The sequence below is a fragment of the Solanum verrucosum genome, unplaced genomic scaffold (genome assembly GCF_900185275.1).
Source record: "Solanum verrucosum unplaced genomic scaffold, falcon-dt-bn FXZP01000045.1, whole genome shotgun sequence".
NCBI classification, from domain to species: Eukaryota; Viridiplantae; Streptophyta; class Magnoliopsida; order Solanales; family Solanaceae; genus Solanum; species Solanum verrucosum.
Genome location: NW_026020213.1, coordinates 173,392 through 196,239, shown reverse-complemented (window position 1 = coordinate 196,239; position 22,848 = coordinate 173,392).

Genomic DNA, 22,848 nt, shown 5'->3' with positions numbered 1-22,848 from the left:
AAGGCTTGATCTTGAACCCTAGCTTGAATATTCTTCTTCAAGATTATAGAGAGAAATATCTTTGGGAGAGAAAGACTCAACTTCTTTTGGTGAATTTGAAGAGAATGAATTAATTTGGGGTTAAAATCACTTATATAAGGGTCTTAGGAATATGCAAAATGACATAGTACTAGGATAAAATAATTAGGAAAAAAACTCAACTTTCCCTAAAAGTAACTGTCGGCCCCTGACCTACGACCCTGACCGACGGGCTGTGGTTGGACCGACGGTCCATCCTACAGATCCGTTGTTTGTTTCAAAAACAAGAATTTTGGGCCCCTGACCTACAGACCCTAAACCACGGACTGTGGATCGAATGAAGGTCCGTTGGTCCAGGCCATGGTTCTAGGCTTCCTGACTATTTTTGGGTGACCATCCATGGACCAAACCTATGGTCCGTGGTCCTGTCCATGGACCGTGGTTGGCCTCCTGTAACACCCGGTAAACACTAGTACACTAAGCTAGAGCCTAATGTAAAAACTAGTAGCCGAATTGGGTTTAACATACATGTTATAGTTGTAAATATCTCCCGGTATTCAATATAGATGTTTTTGGGTTTAAATGTCAAGGTACAAGCCCCCAAGGACCAACCAAAGGTCCTTGAGGAGGACCCTAAAAATAGCCCAAAAATCTGCCCAAAACAGTGGCCTCCCACGAAGAGTATCCACGAGCCGTGGATGGAATGACGCCAGGTAGGAAGGGGTCGTGGGTCAAGGTATGACCTTTCCTGAAATCTTCAAGATCCAATCCACCACCACGAAAGACAAAAATGGTCCATGGACCCACCCACAGTCTGTGGGTGGGGTCTCGTAGGTGGGAGTGCTTTGACAATTAAGTTGGGGGTTAAGGGAAGGGCTTAGAGTTAATTAGTTATTTAACTAGGATCGTTTTAATACTAATTCAACTACATAGATAAACCTAATAAACCCCTAAACTAATGAACTTAAATCATTCTTCCAAGACTTTAAAATAAACTCATTCCCTCCCAAATATTTCTCTCTCTAAAACTCCATAGAAGAAGAAGAAGAAGTTAGGGCTTGAAGAATGAGGCTTTTTGACACAAATTTGTTAGATTTATTCACCTAAGGTAAGGTAGTATTTGATCCATGGATAGTTTTCATCCATGGAGTCCCTCCAAACTCAATTTCAAACTTGTAACTTTACCCAAAAAGCTAGGGTTTTATTCCAAGTCATGGATTCACATCAAAAAAGATTCAATGATTTAATTACTTTATATTATGATCAAATTGATGATTTACTACTGTTTTATGATGAATTCCTCAAGAATCCATGAATTCCTATATATTCTAAAAGTGGATCTTAAAGTGTAGGTATTGATTGGTGTTAGTAGAATGTTGTAGAATTATGAATGTTATAAATTGATTTACTTCAATTATGTATTAATTTAAGAATACTTAAGGTTTATATGTTGAATTTTCCCCAAGGAACCATGAAATACACATGTCCCCAATCTATGAACTTCTGAAGTAGGTGAATTGTAGATAGATAAATATCATGAGGATGTGCTTTTAGTAGTTGAACTATTTGAATCATGTTATTATGTATGTCTAATGTAGTAATCCTAGATGTTTTGATGAATCATGATCTATGGTCCTTGAAGGGAAATTTATGGGAATTAAGCATAACTAAGAGATATATGTATGTGATTATGAATATGGTGTAATTGTGGGGTTGTTGAAAGGCTATTCACACACACACACACATATGAATGAAGTATGAATGAATTTTCTACAATTATGTTAAAGTTGATGTGTTGGTTGAAAGGCTATTCTCAAATATACACTTATGAATGATAATAACATGTTGTGAGGTTTCCTCACAATATGGAGATTCTTAGTTGAAAGGCTATTCTAATCTTTCAATCTATGAGCTATCCTATGAATGATGTTGGGATAAGATAGATGCCCTCACATTAGTTGAGGCGGGGTATCTAGTAACAATCTCTTTATTCCATAATAATAAACTAAAGTAATGAATGCTAAGTCCTCTGTAGGGAATAATGATAAGCACCAAGTGGATATTTATTGTGATGGATACTCATACTTGAGTTGAGGTGGGGTACGAAGTAGCAACCTCTTGAGATGGATACCCATACGTGAGTTGATACGGGGTATCTAGTAGCAGTCTTTGTATCCCATAAACTATGTACCCACATAGGTTATTAGTTAGTGGATCCACTTAAGCTAAATTGATGGTTCTACCCAAGGCAAGTAGGACTCCCTTATTCGGTGTGGGTAATACCGGGATTCCATGATTTGCTCACATGGTCTATGTCGGGTAAGGCTTACCCTCACAATGAATGATAATGAACTATGGCTTCTCAACAATGCACTACTTAGTGTGGGTGGGGGTATGGAACTTCATCCATGCATTGCACAAGTTGGATTTGAGAGTAGTTATGGTACGTTCCTTAATGTTGTAATGCTTTATGAAATATGCTTATGATGATGCTACTAAGTATATTGATATGGAGGCTAAATGTAATGAAGTATGCTTAATGTGGATTGTTGCTATGAGTTGCTTTCCTTGATATGACTTAGTAAATGTGAAGGTTTTCTTGTCTATGAGAAATAACTAAAGATGAGATCAAAGAATGGTAAGTATGATTATCGTGGCCTAAAAGTGGTACTTAGTATAGATGGGGGTATGTGACTTCATCTATGCATTACACAAGTATAACTTAGGGTTACTTATGATATAGTTTTAATTTGATATGATGATGTAAGTATTGACTATGATAACATGAACTATGAACTATGACTACTCAAGAAGATTTACTTAGTATGAGTAGGAGTATGAGATCTTACTCATGCATTGCACAAGTAGACTTTGAGGGTGCTTATGGTATATTTTTATTATGTTATGATGATTTATGTGTTAAATATGCTTGTGACTTTTGTTTGTACACTAAAGTTCATGATGTTTCTCATACTTGGCATATAGCATGATTTTCAACTAAAATGTCCTTTTAAGCATTTTTTCAGGGATTTTATGTGTGGCTATCATACTTAGTGTATTTTTTTACTAACCCATATTTTCTACATTTTTCACAAAGTGTAGGTTCCGGTTCTTAAGGTGACCTTCTTTTGGTGCAAGCATGGATTGACTATTCCCCTAGCTTGTGGTGAGTCCTTAAGATTCGAGGACATATGATTCATTAGTAATTTCTTTCTAGTCATTTTATGTTTTGGATTATGTTGAAAGGGTTGTGACCCGATTGTTGATTCAAAGATTGTATTAGATGACTAATTGAGACAAGTTAGACTTCCGCTTGCTTTTCTATAGGACTTCGATTGTATGGATAAAAGTTTATAATTTTTGTATCATTTCTTATCTCTTATGTTATGATATGCTAAGTGGCTTACATGGAGCCTTTCAGGGTTCTATGTGCCTTTTATCATCTAGGAGATACTCTTGGGTCGTGACAAACTTGGAATCACAGCACAAGGTTTAGAATGATTATAGGATGATGTCTCATAAGCCACGTCTAGTAGTATCTTGTTCATAGTGTGAAGTGCACCACATTTATGAATGAGAGGCTATAAGATGTTAGGAAGCTACACTTGTCTCATTATTCTTAAGTCGAGCCATAGAGTTTAACTCTATAAAGTCCATCTCCAAATCCATTTTTTGTGTCTTCAAAATATGAATACACAAAGGGCTAACGCAAGGAGAATGGAGGGTAATAATGTTAATGAAGAAGTTCCTCAATAGAATCAAGCGAATCAATCTCCAATTAACCTTCTGGCTATGTCGGATGTGGAAGTTAGGTCGGATCTTCTATTGTTGGCCCAAGCCGTGACAAATCAAGCCAAAGCTATGATGGCCCAAGCCAACAGAGATGTTGGGATTCATGTTAACCCTAATGTGAACTCTACGACTTCTAGATTGAGGGATTTAGTTAGCATGAATCCTCCTGAGTTTCTTAGTTCCAAAGTGGGAGAGGATCCTCAAGAGTTTGTTGATGAGGTTTATAAGATACATAATTCCATGGGGGTGACTTCGGTAGAAAAAGTGGATTCAAGGGATGAGATGAGTAGATTTGTGACGGGTGTGTCCGACTTAGTTGGAGATGAATGTCGTACAATGATGCTCCATGATAACATGAATATCTCGAGGCTTATGGTGTATGATCAACAAATTGAGGAGTCAAAACTCAAGAGAAAGAATAGAGAGGCAAAAAGAGGTCCTCAATCCAAGATTCCCCAATGGTCAACAAGGATAGGGCGTCTAAACATAAATCTCAAGGAGGAGATGGGGGTGGTTCTTCTTTTGAGTCATCATATTGGCTTTACTTTCAAAACCCTAGTAATCAACATTCATGACTTCAAGGCTTACTCTCAAAGATTTACCTCTTACAATCATCATACACACCTAGATCACAAGACATTCTAGTCACATGCTTCATTCTTAAGCAAATTTAGTCATATATCATCATAAAGGCTAAATCTCAAACATTACTAATCATGGTCCATCATAGATACGTTAATATAATTCAAGTAATTTCTTTATCGTTTCATTCTCAAGAAATTAATACACATATCATCAATCCTAGAAGATCATCTCTAAATCCTCAATTTCCTTTTACAAGGCATAAACCCACATTACTTCAATTTCATCAATTAGACTAGGGTTAGATATGGAAAAAATGTAATTTCATCATAATAACATGATTCGCTACTAATTCAATCATAAACAATCAATATTTACTCAATTGGATCCATATTCAACTTAACCCACAATATTAGAAAGAACCCTAACTTGAATTGGGGATTTCATCTTCATAATTGGGGGAAATCTAGGGGACTCCATGGATGGATGAATCCATGGATGAATAATCTGTAATACCTTGATTATAAATCCTTAAAAATCTTGGAAGATTAGAGGAATTTGACCTAGCTTGATTCACTTCTTCTTCTTCTTTACATTCTAGAGAGAGGATTTCTTGGAGAGAATTGGGTTCTTATTGGTGAGTTGAAATAAATACTAGGATCAATGAATTAAGGGGTCTAAAAGCTTTATATAGGTGGTCTAAGTAAGGTTAAAATAACACCACTTAACCCCTAATTAATTTCGAAAAGTTCCATAAACCCCCCACTTAACCGCCTACATCACCCACGAGACCACGTCCACGAGCCGTGGGTGGAACCACGAGCATGCTGGTCAATCATGGGTGGTGGTCTGAAACATAGTTTTTGGGACCCTGACCCACGACCCATCACCCATGGGGCATGGGTCCCTTCGTGGGTTTACTGTTTTGGGACAGTCTGTTAGGGTCCTCGTCAAGGAACCTTGGTTGGTCCTTGGGAGTTTTACCTTGACGTTCTAACCTTCAACCCTTCATTTTAAGTATGGGGAGTTATTCACTACTCTAACCTTCCCGTCAAGCTCTAGTTTAGCCTACTAGTTTCCAGGATGTTACATTTTGAGAAATGAGGAGGATCATGTTAGACATCTCGAAATAGTCCTCCAAAATCTCAAGGATCGATAATTTTCTGCCAAAGTGTGAGTTTTGGCTTGAATCTGTGGCATTCTTGGTCCACATTATATATGGTAAAGGGATTTGAGTTGACACTCATAAGATTGAAGCAGTGCAGAACTGGCCCGGACCCATATCTCCAACTGATATAAGGAGTTTCTTATGTTTGGTTGGTTAGTACAGAAGGTTCGTCAAGGGGTTTCATATATTTCGTCCCTGTTGACTAAGTTGACTCAGAAAACTGCTAAGTTTCAATGGTCCAAAGCTTGTGAGAAAAGCTTTCAGGTATTGAAAACTCGATTGACTACTGCTCTAACATTAACCCTACCAGAGGGTACAAAAGGCTTTGTTGTTTATTGCTATGCGTCGAAAGGTTGACTTGGTTGCATATTAATCCAAAATGGTAAGGTTATAGCCTATGCCGCCTGACAACTTAAGATTCACGAGAAGAACTACCTTACTCATGATCTCGAATTGGCAGTAGTGGTTTTTTCCCTAAAAGTATGGCGTCACTATCTATATGGTGCTCATATGGATGTTTTCACTAACCATAAGAGTCTCTGGTATGTTTTCAGTCAGAAAGAGCTTAATCCTAAAGAAAGGATACGGTTGGAGTTGCTCAAGGATTATGACATGAGTATCCTCTATCACCCATGTAAGACTAATGTTGTTGTTGATGCTTTGAGAAAGTTGTCCATGGGATGTTCTTCTCATGTTCAAAAAGGCAAGAAACAATTGGCGAAGGAAGTGCACACACTTACCCATTTGCGAGTCTATTTGCTAGATTCCAGAAGGGTGGTGATGAATGGGACAGAATTATCATTAGTTTCTGAAGTGAAGGAGAAACAAGACAAAGACCTTATTTTATTTTAACTAAAGGCAAAAGTTCATAAGAAAAAGGTAATGGCTTTTGAAGAAGGGAGAGATAGTGTGTTGAGATATCAAGGTAGATTGTGTGTACCAAAGGTGGATGAACATCAAGAATGGATCATGAAAGAAGATCACAGTCCCATATATTTGATCTATCCCGGTTCCACAAAAATGTATCATGACTTGAGAGAAGTCTATTTGAGGAGTAGAATGAAGAAGTGCATTGCAGACTTCATTACTAAGTACCCAAATTGCCAACAAGTCAAGGTAGAACACCAAAGGCCCAGTGAAGTGGGTCAGAACATAGCTCTTCCAGAATGGAAGTGGGAGATGATTAATATGGATTTCATTACTAGTTTACCGCGATCTCGCAGGCAGCATGATTCTATTTGGGTGATTCTAGATTGGATGACTAAATCAACCCATTTCTTGTTGGTAAAGACTACAAATTCAGCAAAAGATTATGCTAGATTATACATTCAAGGGATATTCCGACTTCATGGATTTCCTGTGTCTATCATTACATATATGGGTGCACAATTCACTGCTAATTTTTTAAAGTCTCTCCAGAAAGGTTTGGGTTCGAAGGTAAATCTGAGTACTACTTCTTATCCTCAGATGGATGGCTAAGAAAGTGCACAATTCAGACTCTAGAGGATATGTTGAGGGCATGTATCATAGATTTCAAAGGTAATGGGGATGACCACTTGCTTATCATAGAGTTTGCTTACAATAACAATTATCACTCCAATATTCAAATGGCTCCCTATGAAGCCCTTTATAGGAAAAGATGTAGATCACCTATTGGTTGGTCTGAGCTTTGTGAAGTTGAGTGGATAGGGCAAGACTTGGTTCATCAAGCCATGGAAAAATTCATGACTATTCAGGAAAGGATGAAAACAGTGCAAAGTTGTTAGAAATCCTATATAGATGTTAGGAGAGGAGACTTGGAATTTAAGGTTTATGATTGGGTATATTTGAAGGTTTCACCTATGAAAGGTGTTATGAGATTTGGTAAGAAGGGAAAAATCAGTCCCCGATAAATTGGTCCTTACTAGATATCCAAGAGGGTTGGAAATGTAGTTTATGAGTTGGAGCTACTGTTAGAGTTAGCAGCAGTCTATCTGGTATCTCATATCTCTATTCTTAAGAAATGCTTGGGTGATCCTTCACTTATTTACCTACAGATAATATTGGTATCAAGGACAACCTATCTTATGAGGAGATGCCCGTGCAGATTCTTGATCGCCAGGTTCACAAATTAAGAATCAAAGAGGTTGCATCAACCAAGGTCTTATGGAGAAATCAATTTGTTGAGGAAGCTAATTAGGAATGAGAGAAGGATATGAAGAAGAGATACCCTCATCTCTTTCCTTCCGAACCAGTTCCAGACCCAGGTACTAATTTTTTGTAAATTACTCTTTCAGTTGATACATGGAGTTTATGTTGATTTCCTGTTCTTCTTACTATAATCTCATTTGAGGACGAATGTTCCCAAGTAGGAGATATTATAACACCTCTGATTTCGAAAGGCACTTAAGAGAGGTTCGCACAAGTTACCAATCAGTTTTTAGTTTTGGATAAACTTCAAACAACAATATATTTTAGCACATAAAGAATTAGCTAACCCATTAACTATCGAATTGAATGTCTTTGAGTCCTCTTTCCAACGTCACCATGTTTGCTTAATTTGGAGCTAGGAGTAGAAAGTTATGTCTATTTGAGTGAAGCCTCTCTATTTAGGCATCCCGTTCGTTTTAACAAGGGTTAGTTTGGTATTTTCCATTTTCAACTAGACCTAGCACGTTTTTCCTCACCCAATTAAGAGTCTAACTAGATTCTAAACCACACTTAGTCATTCCTAAACACTTAGCAAAATAAAAGAAGAGTTCAAGAGGAGAAAGAGCTAGGTTTTGAGCGTTCGTCAAGATCCCGTTGATTTTTGCCAAGAACATTATTCTTTCCAGGAATCTAAGGCTTTTCATAGTATTATACTTGTTCTTCCTCATGCCATACATCTGAATTTATCCACGAAATTGTTGTATTGAAGGATTTCTTGAGTAATTCTTGATTTTTGTTCAATTCTTTAACAATGGACATTGTGAATTCTTTTGTGTTGTTGATATTTTGTAGAAGTTTGATTTCCCAAAAGGATTGTATGGAATTCTTCTTGTATCAGTGTTGGGTTTGAGAATCAAGAAGATTTTAGGAGACATTCCTCCATTCAAAACTAGTTGGGACCTTTCTTTGGCTTATATAATTCGTCTAAAATGTGGGAATGGGTGTGGGGCGGTGCGCCACCCATAGTACCAAGACTTTTGCTCTGTAGTTTGGGGCCTAGCTCCCCATGCCAGCAGTGCGCCCCAAACTTTGGTTAGTAGTTTGGGGCGTGATGCCCCAGGCCAGCAATACGCTAGGGTCGCCTAGTCTTTTTTCTTTCTGTGCTTCATTCCAGACGTGTTCCTTTGAATCATGACTACGTTCTCTTCATTGTATTAACTTCTAAAGTCTCCATTCATCCTTGAGAGATCCTACATGTCTTAATTACATGTATTAATTTATATTCCAAACTAAATTGAGTTTAAGAGGAAAGTTCAAGAGGTCTTTTTGAGTAATTTTGAGAATTCTTTTGTAATCAACAATGGTTTTGAACTAAGTCTTGAGAAATTTTGTGTGAGAAATGACAAGAGTCATATTTATGATTGAGAAAGAGTATAAGGGAACTACGTATTCCCAACCTTAACATTTTTACAATTAAAAGAATTAAAGTTTGATTTCTAAATGAGTTTATGAGTTTAGAGATATTTTAGAGTATTACCTCTTTTAGGAGGATCTTCTGAGTTACCTCAAATTGAGCAAGACTTATCTTTTATACATATGAGCATGAGTCTATATATTACTGGAAATAGTATTGAGCATTGATATGGGGATGAGTTCAGACAACTCATATTACTTATAAACCATGTAGCCAACATGGGTAAATGAGCGTACTTCTTAGACTACTCCTTAATGCTTGTAAGCATAGCTTAGTGGATCCACTTAATTGAGGTGTTCTATACCCTGGCAAGGTATATGATAGTTATAACAGCATGGGCGAGATTTTGTTTCATCACATAGCTCATAGTGATGGTTGTCGGTTATAGAATCTCCCAAAAAAGAGTAAAGGATGACTTATTGTATTTTATGCATCTTGAGTTAAAATTTATGTTTTATAAAGCTTTAAATAATGCATCTCTTATTATTGCTTTTGATTGGAGTTGAGTTGAGGTGAGTATGTCTTTCAGTCTTATCAGTTCAGTTGTCTATGATTTTAATTTCCCCTTGCATGCTCGTACATTCAATGTACTGATGTAATTCGACTTGCATATTTTTATGAAGTAGATACAAATGTTCAAGGTCATCAACAGGCGCTTCGTTGATACCAATTGCACTCAAGATAGCTTTGGTGAGTCTTCTTGCCTTCTGGAGGGCTTCACAATTATTTCCTACTTTTGGTAAAGTTGTCGGGGGTCCTGTCCTAAAATCTGTCTTAGTATTTAGAGGCTTCGTAGATAGTTAGAGTTGAGGAGTCATTAATTGTTTTCCTTGTTGATGTTTTGAGATTTTGAGACATTTACTTGTGATTAATTAAGTATTTTCAAATGTTCATTTGAGTTAAGTTCTAATTGATACTTTTAAGTTTAGTTATGCACTTGGAGTTCCCATTTTGCTTGAGTAAATCTTCCGCTAAGTAGTCAACCAGGCCAAGGGTTCGCTTGAGGACCAACAATAGTTCTGAAGTGCCGGCCACGTCTAGGATGTAGGCTCGGGGAATGACATTTCGAGTATTATATATTCACTAGTACTACATTTTCAACTTTTGAAATTTTTCTTGTTGGTCTACTCTTTTTTGTAATAGACAAGTAAGAAGACTACATGCATGATATTCAGTGGGAGATAATTTTCTACATATTAAAAGAAGTTTTATTGTATTAATTTGATTATTAGATATATCCTTTTATAGGTAACAAGATAGATATCTTTTCATCTTTAAGTCACATTGTGTCTATATCCCGCTAAACTATAACAGAAAGAGGTTGTTATTCAGAAGAGAAGAAGAATTGTACTATAAAGTCAACATTTACTACCGATTAAAATAGTCTATTGAGAAAGCATATGTCAATGTTCATATTTGCAAACGAGGTTCGCTTGGTATATTCTAGAGCACACATACGCTAGTTCATAATCTTATAATGGAAAAATGGAATACAAATTAGATAGTTTAGTGATGAAAATTTCTAGTTGAGTTTTCGAACATGCTATTTGAATGTGGTCACTGACCATATTTTTAACTAATGATATTTGTTTATGTATTCTATTCTTTTCTTGGTTGCTTAGAGATTAGTTGTAGTTTCCTACATTTTGGGATTAGAGTATATTTACTTGATTTGGATCCATTGATTGTGAGCTTGATGATTTCTTGATTGTCTGCAGAAGTGTATGATTGGGAGGGTTGGAAAAGTGTGTGATTAGGGAGGGTGAGTGCTAGCATCTTTGACAATGGAGAGAGGGATTTTTGGGAGAGTTGCTCGGAGGGAGATTATACAATGGTCTCTAGGGTTAATCACTTGTTGAGAAGGAGGAGAGCAATATCCAATATGAGGTTGCTTTCTTTGTTATCACTACCGAGAATAACAAAGAGACTCTGATAAAATTTGATTATTTCTCTTCTATAAGGCATGTCTGCTTCAACTAATGCCATATTAGTGTATAAGTATGGTGGAAACAAGTTATTATGTGTGAGATGAACTCTAAATATTGTGAATGGAGGTGGGTGTAGCATTTATGCTTGATTTAGGTCAAGTACATAAGAGTTTTAGCGTTGAACCACACTTCTGAAATTATGGCTCTGTCTTGAGGGCTTCCTAATTTCTTCAATCATTAGAATTCGATTAAATATTTCTCACCCCTATAATTATCGAAATACATAGATTATGTCAAAATCAAAGAAGGGGGTTGGGGTTCAACCTTTAATTGATCAACTAGGACTCCATGATTAAAGTGTGATTATTTCGAGTATTTGCCACCATCATTAAAAATGTGTCTTACTGGCTTTAATTTTCTCTATCAAATTTTGTTTAATAGACCAATGTTTTAACTATCAAAACATTGCTTAGACAGTTTGACTTATTGAAAGTAGTTGTTACCAGAAGATATTTGGCAAAGAGAACTTCCAGCTAGCTAGTGGGCATAACATAGTTTGGCTATTCAAATCATGTCTTGCTCCCAATATTTGAGATGCAAGCTTGAATTTTTCACGTTATGCAACTAAGTAAGAATAGACACCTGAGAAATAAGTTGATATGTCCAGTTGGAAGCTACTAGTAGTCTGTTAAAAATATATTTTCTAACCATTGCTCAGAGAGTTTGAGGTTCTTAGACCCATGAACTCTAAAGTCTGAGAGGTTTAGAGTTTTTAATTGGTGACCTGGCAATGTTTTAAATAGGTTTTTGTGTATATCCTTTCTCCTAGCACATTTTGTTATCACTTTTATCATGTTTCTTTAGTACCTTTATCAAGACTATGTTATTAGGAGATCACACAATTATGAAATGTGATAAACTTGAAAACATTTAAAACTACAAAGCTGAGAAAAAATGATTTTTAAGTTTTTAGTAGTAAAAAGATAGAAGACATAATTATGTAAAAGTTATAAGACAGCTAGCCACCAAAATCCATTAAAATGAAATAAAAAGTGTAGAGTGTGACAAAGAAAACTAGGTGTGTAATTTATTATTTTTGTACATTTGTATAAATGGAGATTGGAAGTCTTATATGCATATATAAGCTATATAGTGTATTTGAATATAATTGTGTTCATCAGTTTACTTGTAATTCATAATATATTTTTTTTTCAGTTCTCTCAAGACCAAATTTCTTAGTTGATTTGTATTCACATGTTTTCAATGTACCTCTAGATCATCCTACGTCGTGGTTATTGTGATGCAGAAGATTGACTACTAAACTTAGGAATCTAGCTCCAGCTTATTGTACATGTTGAATTAGACTATGTTTATGTTGTATTGGAAGGTACAAATCATTCTTATATGTTTGGGGGTATTATGTCTATAACAATATTTGAAGGTTTAACTAGATAATGAATTATTTATGTCTTTTTGCCATGTTTATATATATATATATATATATTATGTACCTCATATCACTCTTATGACAATATAAAATTTATTAATGCTCACGACTATATATAACAAATCTTCCAAAACAGTCCTATGAAAGAATCATACTTGAAGTTCTAAAGAAACTCATAGCTGCTCTTTGTAGTTACTGACTCTACCATATCACGCTTTGCAGTAAGACAACAAAAAATGCTAACCCTGTCTCGCCTTAATCTATCTTATATTTATGGTCAAGTTATATAGGGTATTAAATAAATTTCATTCTTGTCTCGTCTATAATCAACTAAAAATTAATTATTTAATAAATATCAACCAACTAAATAATCATAGTTATTTGAATGGTTCAATATTAACATTTAAATTCTTATGGAAAGAGTCGAAATAGGTATAGTGCTAAGAATGGCGTGACGAATCAGTACATCATATACCAATTGACCCATCGTTCGTCCTCAACGATCAAAAGAAAGCGAGGATAAGAAAAGGTACCTGAATCAACAAAAAGATGTGGATATCTTATGTGCATATCTTCCACTGGACCTTCACAGAGGAAATCTCCCTTGACCTTAACTTACGGACCTCCTTATATAGAATAGCAACATGCTCTTCCTCATAAGATAGACTATCATCAAGAAGAACTGAATCCCAGAGAATAATGTAGTTTCCATCACCATGATATTTCTTCAACATAGACACATGAAATATTGGGTGTACTCCGAAAAAACCCCGGAGGCTAATTCAATTCATAAGCCACTTCTCCCACACGCTTAAGAATTTCAAACGGCCCAATACCTCAGATTAAGGTTACCTCGCTTACCAAACCTCATCACACCCTTCATGGGTGCAACCTTAAGCAACACTTGATCTCCCTCCAAAAACTCCAAGTCCCTGACCTTACAGTCTGCATACTTCTTATGCTTGCTCTGGGCTGCTAGAATCTTCTCCAGAATGAACTTCACCTTATCTAACGATTCCCCCAAAAGATCAGTACCCCAAGGTCTCATATCTAATGCATCAAACCAACCAATGGGAGACCTACATCTCCTTCCATACAATGCCTCAAATTCAAGTATTTTTGAGTGCACAAATATTGTAAACGTCGATGATCTGTATAAACTTCACACTTGACTCCATATAAATAATGCCTCTATTGCTTCAATGAAAATGTAACCGTAAACAACTCCAAATCATGAGTGGGTTAGTTATGTTCATACACTTTTAACTGCCTTGAAGCATAGGCAATTACATTCCTCTCCTGCATTAGCATTGCACCTAAACCAGAATAAGATGCATCACAATAAATAATGAAATTCTTACCTTCTACAGGCCAGGCAAGAATCAGTGCAGTAGTCGATATGGTCTTGAGTTTCAGAAAAATTTCTTAAAACTCATCCGACCATACAAATGGAACACTCTACTTGGTCAATTGGTCAATTGGTTAGTTGGGAAGCAATGGAAGCAAATCCCTTAATGAACCAGCCATACTAGCTAACTATACCAACAAAGCTCCTTACCTCTAAAATATTAGTGGGCCTTGCTCAACTCTTCACTTTTTCAATCTTATGGGGATCAATCATCACTCCATACATATAAACCACATGACCCAAGAAGGACACTAAGTCAAGCCAGAACTCACACTTGGAGAATTTGGCATAAAGCCTTTTCTCCCTTAACAATCCCAGTACAATGTTTAAATGATCTTCATGTTCTTTTATGCTCTTTGAGTAGATCAGTACATCATCAATAAATATAATGACAAAGAGATCCAGATCTGGCTTAAAATGTCGTTCATCAGGCTCATGAAAGTAGTAGGGACATTCGTAAGCTCGAAAGACATTACCAAGAACTCATAGTGCTCATACCTTATTCAAAAAGTAGTCTTTGGCACATCCGCTGCCCACATTTTTAGTTGGTGATAAACAAACCTCAAAACAATTTTAGAGAAGACACAAGCACCTTGCAACTCATCGAACAAGTCATCAATGCGAGGAATGGGGTATTTCTTCTTTAAGTCACTTGTTCATCTTCCTATAGTTTATGCACATCTAAAAACTACCATCCTTCTTCAGAAATAAAACACGATCACCCCAATGAGAGGCACATAGTCTAATAAAACCTTTACCTAACAACTCCTGAAGTTGGGCCTTCAACTCTATCAACATAGGCAGGGTCATTCTATAAGGTGGAATGGAAATGGGGTGAGTCCCTGACTCTAGGTCAATACAAAAATCAATATCCCTGGTGGCATACCACGCAGAACTACAAGGAAAACATCCACAAACTCGTGCACCATCGAGACAGACTCAATCGAAGGCATTTTGGAAGTATCATCCTTGAGATATCTCAAGAAAGTCTAACAACTCTTACTCATAAATATCTTAGCGTGAAGAAAAGAGATAATTTGAACTAGGGAGGGAATATAGTAACCCTCCCACACCAACGGATCTATCCAGGATTTGCCAAAGTCACAATCTTAGCATTGCAATCTAAAATAGAAAAATTTAGAGAAACAAAGTCATGCACAAAATTACATCAAAGTCCACCATCTCATGAATAATCAAATATACATAAGTCTTGCTCCCCACAAAAGTCATAAGGCAAGACCTATACATATTATCAACTAGCACAGACTCACCAACATGAGTAGAAATAGGAATAGGCATGTCAAGTAAGTCACAATGCAAATCAAGTTTATTATTTAATTTGTAAGATATATATGAAAAAGTGGATCCAAGATCAAACAATATGGAAGTTATGTGATCGCATACCAGAAGAGTACCTATGATAACAACATCAGATGCCTCTATCTATTACCTCCCGGGAAAAACATAACAATGGGCTTGGTTGCCTGTCTGACCATTCCTCCTTCCGAGATGCACTCTAGTTATTCCAACCTGCCCACCACCATGGCCAGACGGGTGACCACCACGACCTTTTCCACCATGTCTCTTGAATGATGACCTCTACCATAACCACCCCCACCTCTAACTATTGGGGTTCTATAACCCTGACCATACTGAGCCTGAATCTGCCTTGAACAATATATCCTAATATGCCCAGCCTCACCACATGCATAACAAGTCCTGGAGCTGAGATTTCATCTCTCTAAGTATGAAGATGACTAAAGATAACCCCAAACTCAAAAAATGGTTGACTGGTCTATGATGGATAATATACCGTGAGTTTACGGTATTTCTAATACATTTCACTTACAAGTTGTGTGTGTCTAGGGCCTTTTTATATTGGTTTTTATGGTTTTTATAATGTTTTGCAGAAAAGGTGTTTAGGCGCGAGAGTTTAGAGACAGCTGAAGGAAATGCAAAAAAAAGGCATCTACGGAGGTAGTCTACGGACCGTAGATCCATCCACGGTCAGTATGTTATGACCGTAGATCAGCAAGCATGCTATTGAGGACAAATCAGGGAAGTCTGACCAAGTGTGGAACCACGGTGCCCATTAACGGTCCGTAGATTGATCTACGGACCGTACTGTTGATCCGTAGAGTGAGACTGCGAGGGTTCCAGTACCTGATTTTTGAAGATTCTAAGTATGGAGCTACGGAGGGGATTGACGGACCGTAGGTCGATCTACGGTCCGTACTGCTGGTCCGTCGTTTGCTTCAGAGAAGCTGATTTTTGGAAGCTGAAATATTTTCTAAGTCTCGAGTGACGGAAGGGACTTACGGACCGTATATCCATCGACGGTTCGTAAGTCGGTCTCGTGGATTGAAGACGCGTACCTTAACAAAACTTTCCTTAATTTGTTTCTTTTTTTATTTAGGATTTGTTTTCTATAAATAGGACATGTAAACCTCGTTTTTGGGGGTTAGACACTATTATTCTATTTTTTCTTTGTAACTTTGGAGATTAATTTGCAACTCTAGCAATTATTGATTTCCCAAGTTCGTTTTGAAGATTTTGGCTTTGCAATTCAAGTTAAATTTCTGAGTTTATTATTCTCTTTACGTAAGTTCATGATTTCTTCATCTACAATTATGAATTGTGGTCTTGCCAATATGAGTAACTAAATCCACAACTAGGGTTGTGGGAACCATGATCAATTAACAAAGTATGAATAGTAGATAAACAATTTTTGACTAGTATTTTGCATGCATTGATAATTCTTTCGTTTAGAAGTCTTTTTAACGGTGGCCAACGTTAGAACACGTCTTGTTACTACTTGCCGGACCAAGGAGGTAATTAACAAGAAAAGAATTATCAACATAAATTTAGTGTGATACTATCTAATAGGCTAATGTCGATTGGTGCGAAGTAATAACTAAGCCAAACATCGATTATGATGTCTAATATGAGGTAAAGGTGAGGGTTAGTAAATTATACACACGTAGCCGGACCAAGGTGCGGGGTGAAATTCTCTAGATGCCGGACCAAGGATTTAGAGATACCTAACTTATCACTTTGCATGTAATACACTAGAAAAGGATTGCTATTACTAGGATTACTACGTTATGAGATTGTGGGGAACACGTATACCCTAGTTATTTCTCTTATCTTGATAACAACCAAAGTTGAGTTTGATTATTGATTACTTATTAAGTTCTTACTATTTGTTTCACACAAGCACAACCCCCTATTTATTACTTGTTTCTGGAAACAATTTGACTAATTGAATATAATTGTTGGTTAAAAGTAAAGTCTAAACCATTTTCCTCGTGGGATCGATCCCAACCTACAAGTTGGGTTCTTTACTTGATAACGATCGCTTATGCTTCTGAAAGGAGGTGTAATTTGATCGTATCAATGGACCCTCAGTTGAAACCTGCAATGAAGACTGAATAGGATGGGACTGAAAATCCCCAGAACTCTACCCCCTTGAGTAAGAACTACTAAACTCGCCTCCCTTACAAAACTTCTTAAGTGCTGTCACCTTAACGAAGTCATCTGGCTTCACCCCCTCTGCCTCTATCCCAAAATAAACCATTTCCTGAAAAAATATTTGGCAGAAGGAGCCGCCGATAACTAGATATAAGAATAGAGATTATCGAAAAAGATATAAAACAAATCAAAGGGTGGATATCAATGTCAATTGGGGAATTAGATTTGTAATTATCAACTACAACTCAGTCAAATGATAATGAAATAACAATAAGGAGAGGAATTCTCTGGATGTGATCAATTATACGCAAATTTTGATATATGGGTAATTGAAACTACTAGTAAACAACTAAATATCAGTGAGTAGGCTAGACTATAATTGAAATAGCTTTCTCGAACAACTGTTCTGCTTCAAGTGATTTCTCTTGACCATCAACAGGCATAGCAATTAAGAACAGCCCATAACCGTAATATATCTTCTCTCTCGAGCAAGATGGGTAGGATTGGGTTTAGTATTCACTATCTCATGTTGAACCCAAATCAACCCAATACCTACAAACCATTAATCAAAAGTTTTGGTTCAAAAACCTAGCTAAGAACACAAAATTAGAACTGCATATGCAACAACAATTCATAAATTAAACCTAAGCTAGTGATTAAACCCACTTCAATATAGCATTTAAACTAGTAATTAACAATACCCATAAACTAATTCAATCCATAATCACATGATCACACCCCACGAATTGATGTTTTAGCAGAACATTATAAAAAGATAAAAATTGTTACCAAATCGATTAGCCATCAACTGGGTAAGAGTAATTCAAGCTTTATAATGCTCTAATTTGCAGAAAATTCAAAACCCACTTGAAAAATCTCCAAATTGAGTCTCAAAACCTTCAAGTCTACTAAGAAACTCAAGAGAAAACTGTTCTCGACTAAATTGGTTCAGAAATCGATACTATATTAATTGTTTAAAATCTAATTTATAGTCGCCAAAAATAAGCCTCGAAGGGCCATTAGGCGAGGTAAGTCGGGCTCACCGAGTGGTTCGGCGAGCCGCCCAATGCTCTCTTCTATCACCTTTTTGCATGAGCTCTCAGCATCATCAAGTCCTGTAACTTTAGGTGATCACTCTTGGTATCGCAGAACTGCACGGCGATTTGCCGACTGTCCCTTTTATGTCACCGACTTGGTTTCTTCCCTCAGGGTTGTCACACTGGAACTTTAGGCAGTCAAAGTAGCCACTCGGTGGCATGCTGAGTGCTCTTGGCGATCCTCAGGCTCGCCTATCTTCACCTCTTCAGTTTGTTTTGTTCCTTTCTACCTGTTAGTGTCCTTGCTTTGCTCCTCAATCCATATACCTAAAAATCAAGGCTTTAACATCAATTTATAGCACAAATTAGGCATTTGAGGACACTAAATCTATATAAACAAAGCCCTAAATGAGTCCAAATCTCAGACTCATCAATACCCCCAACCTAAACTTTTGATTGTCCTCAAGTAAAACTCAATGTAAGTAGTTCAAAAAGGATGTCTCAAACAGTGTTGCATAAGACTCAATATGAATGCACACAATAATGTTCAATATACTCATGCAATGATCAATTGTGCACTCAAAGATTCAACTTGTTACTCACCATTACCAAAGATGCTCAAGTTCACAATACTTGCTTCAAGTGCAAGTTCAAGCTTAACAAAGGTACTCAAATTCCCTCACAACAGAGATGATTCCATATTCACACACTATTTCTCAACAATTTAAAGTTTTAGAATCACATATGACTCTCACACTCACAAAGATGAACACATGCATGACTTCACCCATAGGTTTTCCCTTATTTTTCAATCAACATTCGTTTCATCGCACTCAAGATCACAAAGGTCTTTTCAAGGCTTGTAACGGGGCTGAATGTAAAGGTATGATTATTTAGGCTCAGTGGCTGCTAAACTCATGAAATGTGGTCTGAACATCACTTTCTTCTTTTTCTTCAACATTTTGATCATGCTCATAATTCACCCCATTATTCATTTTCAAATGGACTATCGGATACCCCATTTCTTTTGTACTTCCACTACTTTATTTCACAACTTTTTCATTCTTTTCCTTGTGCTTTCTTCTTTTCTTCTCTTTTTTTTACATGGAGGGGTTCCACATTTTTCAAGACCATTGCTCAAAGGCGAATTTTTCACACTTCTTTATCTACCTTCTCTTCTCACCACACCCCCAACTTATGCTTTTGGCCTAAGTTGACTATTCAAACAAACCACAGTTCATGAGATTTATGGGTGAATGGATAAAGAGGGGTCACAATTGTTCAAGTTTCGTCCAAGAAAAGGATAAGGCTCAAGGGGTTCAAGCAAGGTTCACACATCTCACAAGGTTGGCCACAAAAGAGGTATAATGTTAATTTGTTTCACTCTTCAAAATTGTTGCCTAAGATCATTTCAAGAGCTTACATCACTTAGTCAACCTGACCAACGGGGCAAATTCTAGGTGTCATCACACACATTATTCAAAGTAAGCTCATTACACAAGGCATTGGCACCAATATCAAATAAGTCTTCACACTTTCAAGCTAGTGTGCAATGTTCATCACAAGAGACTCATTCAATAATCGGCTAGTCACAACGAGATGCTAAAAGTTCACACATTGTCTATGCAATTTCATTGGCCTTATCATAGCCGCACATTCATTTTGTTTAATTAAGAGCACTATGCAAGTCATTTGTATTGATCACAACCGACACTCAAATTTGCATAAGAACAGCCACAATCACACACAAAAGAGGTGGCAAATTTTTTACCTTTTCAATTCAAAACAGCGGCCACAAGTTAAAACATCCACAATATTAAGATCAAAACACATATATAGATTAAAAAAAACCCATTTTTTTCACAAACAAAACATAATCACAAGAGGTAGGTATGGAAATACCTCACCCCACACAAAAAAGAAAAACAATTGTCCTCAAATGCAACTAAAATAAAGATAATCACAAAAAAAAACAACAGAGAGGGAGGTAAAAATGATCATGTCTACTCAGTCACTCCATCTGTCAGGGCATCAATGCCCGGTGCAACCTTAACACTATCTCCACTAGAGCCTGTCGTAAAAGTATCCCTCAAGGAGGCATGTTGGGCAGTCTTAATCATAGCACTCTCTAGGTCTTCCAGATCATCATAGACAACTGCATCTTGCTCCTTAAGCTGTTCCTCATCGGTCTCGACCTCAGACTCGGCAGCAGCAACCTCCTCCTTAATATCATCTCCGGTGGCAGCCGAAGGTACCTAAGCATGGGCTGGAATCTTAGCACTTGGATCCTTGGGGATCTCAATTGACCCAAAAAGCGAAGTGAAGTTTGTGGACTTCAGATAGTCCACATCCTTCCTGAGCTCAGAAACCTCAGCTTTCAAAGTCATAACCTCGGTAGTCACCCCCCCCCGTCCTCTCTCAAAAATCACTACTCTCACTGTGAGAGAATCAACAGAAGCCTGGAAAAGTGTGAGTATGGCAGTGATAGCTCTCTCAGTTTTACAGGGCATATCACCCTCGAGACTGGAAGCCTGCACATCGGCAGAATGGGCTAAGTTCCCTATCTTGAGGAGCATGGGCTAGGTAATTTGAGGCCTGGCAGCAGTGGAACCAGCAGTAGATCTAGGGGGCTGCAAAGAAGTGGAAGTAGATGTACCTGAAGGCCCAGAGGCCAGAGTAGGCAAAGATGCCTCTACAGGTAATGATTTGATGTCTACCTCTGGGGATGTATCCACCGGGGCTTATCTCCTCCTCTCAGCTTCATCTTGTGTATACTTGGCCTCTATGCGCCGAATATCGGTGGAAGATGTGGGAGTGACCTCAAATATTTCTTTTTTGGTCACGACGAACTCCAGCCTGACTTTATAACTCCGTAAAAAACATTGGGAATGGAAGGGATGTCTGGCACTATTTGGCCCTCATAGCCATCTCTTGCTCTATGATTAACCCCAGATTCAGCTGCTTATTAGCGATGATAGATCCGAGATAGGCCGACTTTGGGTGGTAGAGAATGGACTCGCTCTGTGACGGCATGATAGAGTTGTTCATGAACCCAAACCAATACCAAGCTGCTATGTTCAAGTCCTTCTTCTCAATAGGGGCTTCGGCCTCAATCCACCTCGGAGTGGTTTCAGAAATGAGGGGAGCTAGCCATCCCTTGAGGTCATCTAAAGAATGTGAAGTGATCATGATCTAGTAGTCATGCTCAAAATTTGTAGCCCTATCAAAAACGGCCTTAATATGAGCATTGTTACATCCCACTGTCTTCCCTCGAACCATCACAGACTCCACCGGTCTGAAGGCACTGGCCTTCTTCTTCCCTTGAGGTACTAAGTCACCATATCTAGTGTAGAACTCTCTAACCCAGGTGGTAATGTATGAGCCACGATGCCTAGTGAATATATCAAACATGTGGAACTGGAGTGTGTCCCATGCAAGAGAGTACTTCTCCACCACGCCATCCGTGGACAATCTCTTCTCCTCCAGAATGGTCCTCAATCCCTCGGCCTTTAACCGATTGAGTAACCGGAGAGGAGGACCTTAAACTGGTGGTGTTGGGACCACCGTCTATGCCGGAGTTGGCACTGTATCAGCAGCAGGAGGGGTAGACTCCGGGATCCTAGACGGAGCTTGATGAACTCCTGCACGAATCTCTGCTCGCCGGGTCTATAGTGGTTGGTCATTCTCAGGCTCGGAGATTGAGGCCTGAGAATCAAAAGATTCCTCATCACTGCCGGAGTTATGCTTTGGTCTCTCAGCTACGGGTGCTTTGCCCTTGGCTTTGCCTCCCTCCGGAGGTGCTTTCTTTCCCTTTTTATGGAAGTAGCTGCTCCCTCATTTATTACAATGCCCCATATTCGTTTGCGGGTGGCATGCCACTTTCATCCATATTTGTCCAAGCCATATCTACAAAATACACCGAAGAGTATTAGAAATCATTCAAGAAAACTATAGAATTTAAGTTGCAGAAAGACTCGCCGAACTAGTCGTCGAGTCACATAGGCGAGGCAGATCGGGCTCACCGAAAGGATCAGCTTGAAAATTTTCTAGATATTAAGCATGTCGGCGATGTTCAGGGCCTTTCAGCGATTCACCGACACCACTCAGCGAGCTCAAACTAGCCCACCGAATATCACAGTGTGTTTTAGGGGATAAGGGCACAGAAAGGCGATCAAAGGAACCTTTTGGCTTGTCATCGAGTGAACTCGGTGAGCTTAGGCTTCCTACCAAAAGTTACCAACTCTAACTAAGACAAATTAAGAAAATAAGAGCGATCAAGAGGGATGTTGGCCAACCATCGAATCGTTCGGCGAGCTCGACCCAGCTCACCAAACTGCCCAACGTGCCAAAGTTCAACCCTATTTCCCAAAATCAAGCCTGCATCCCCCGAAAT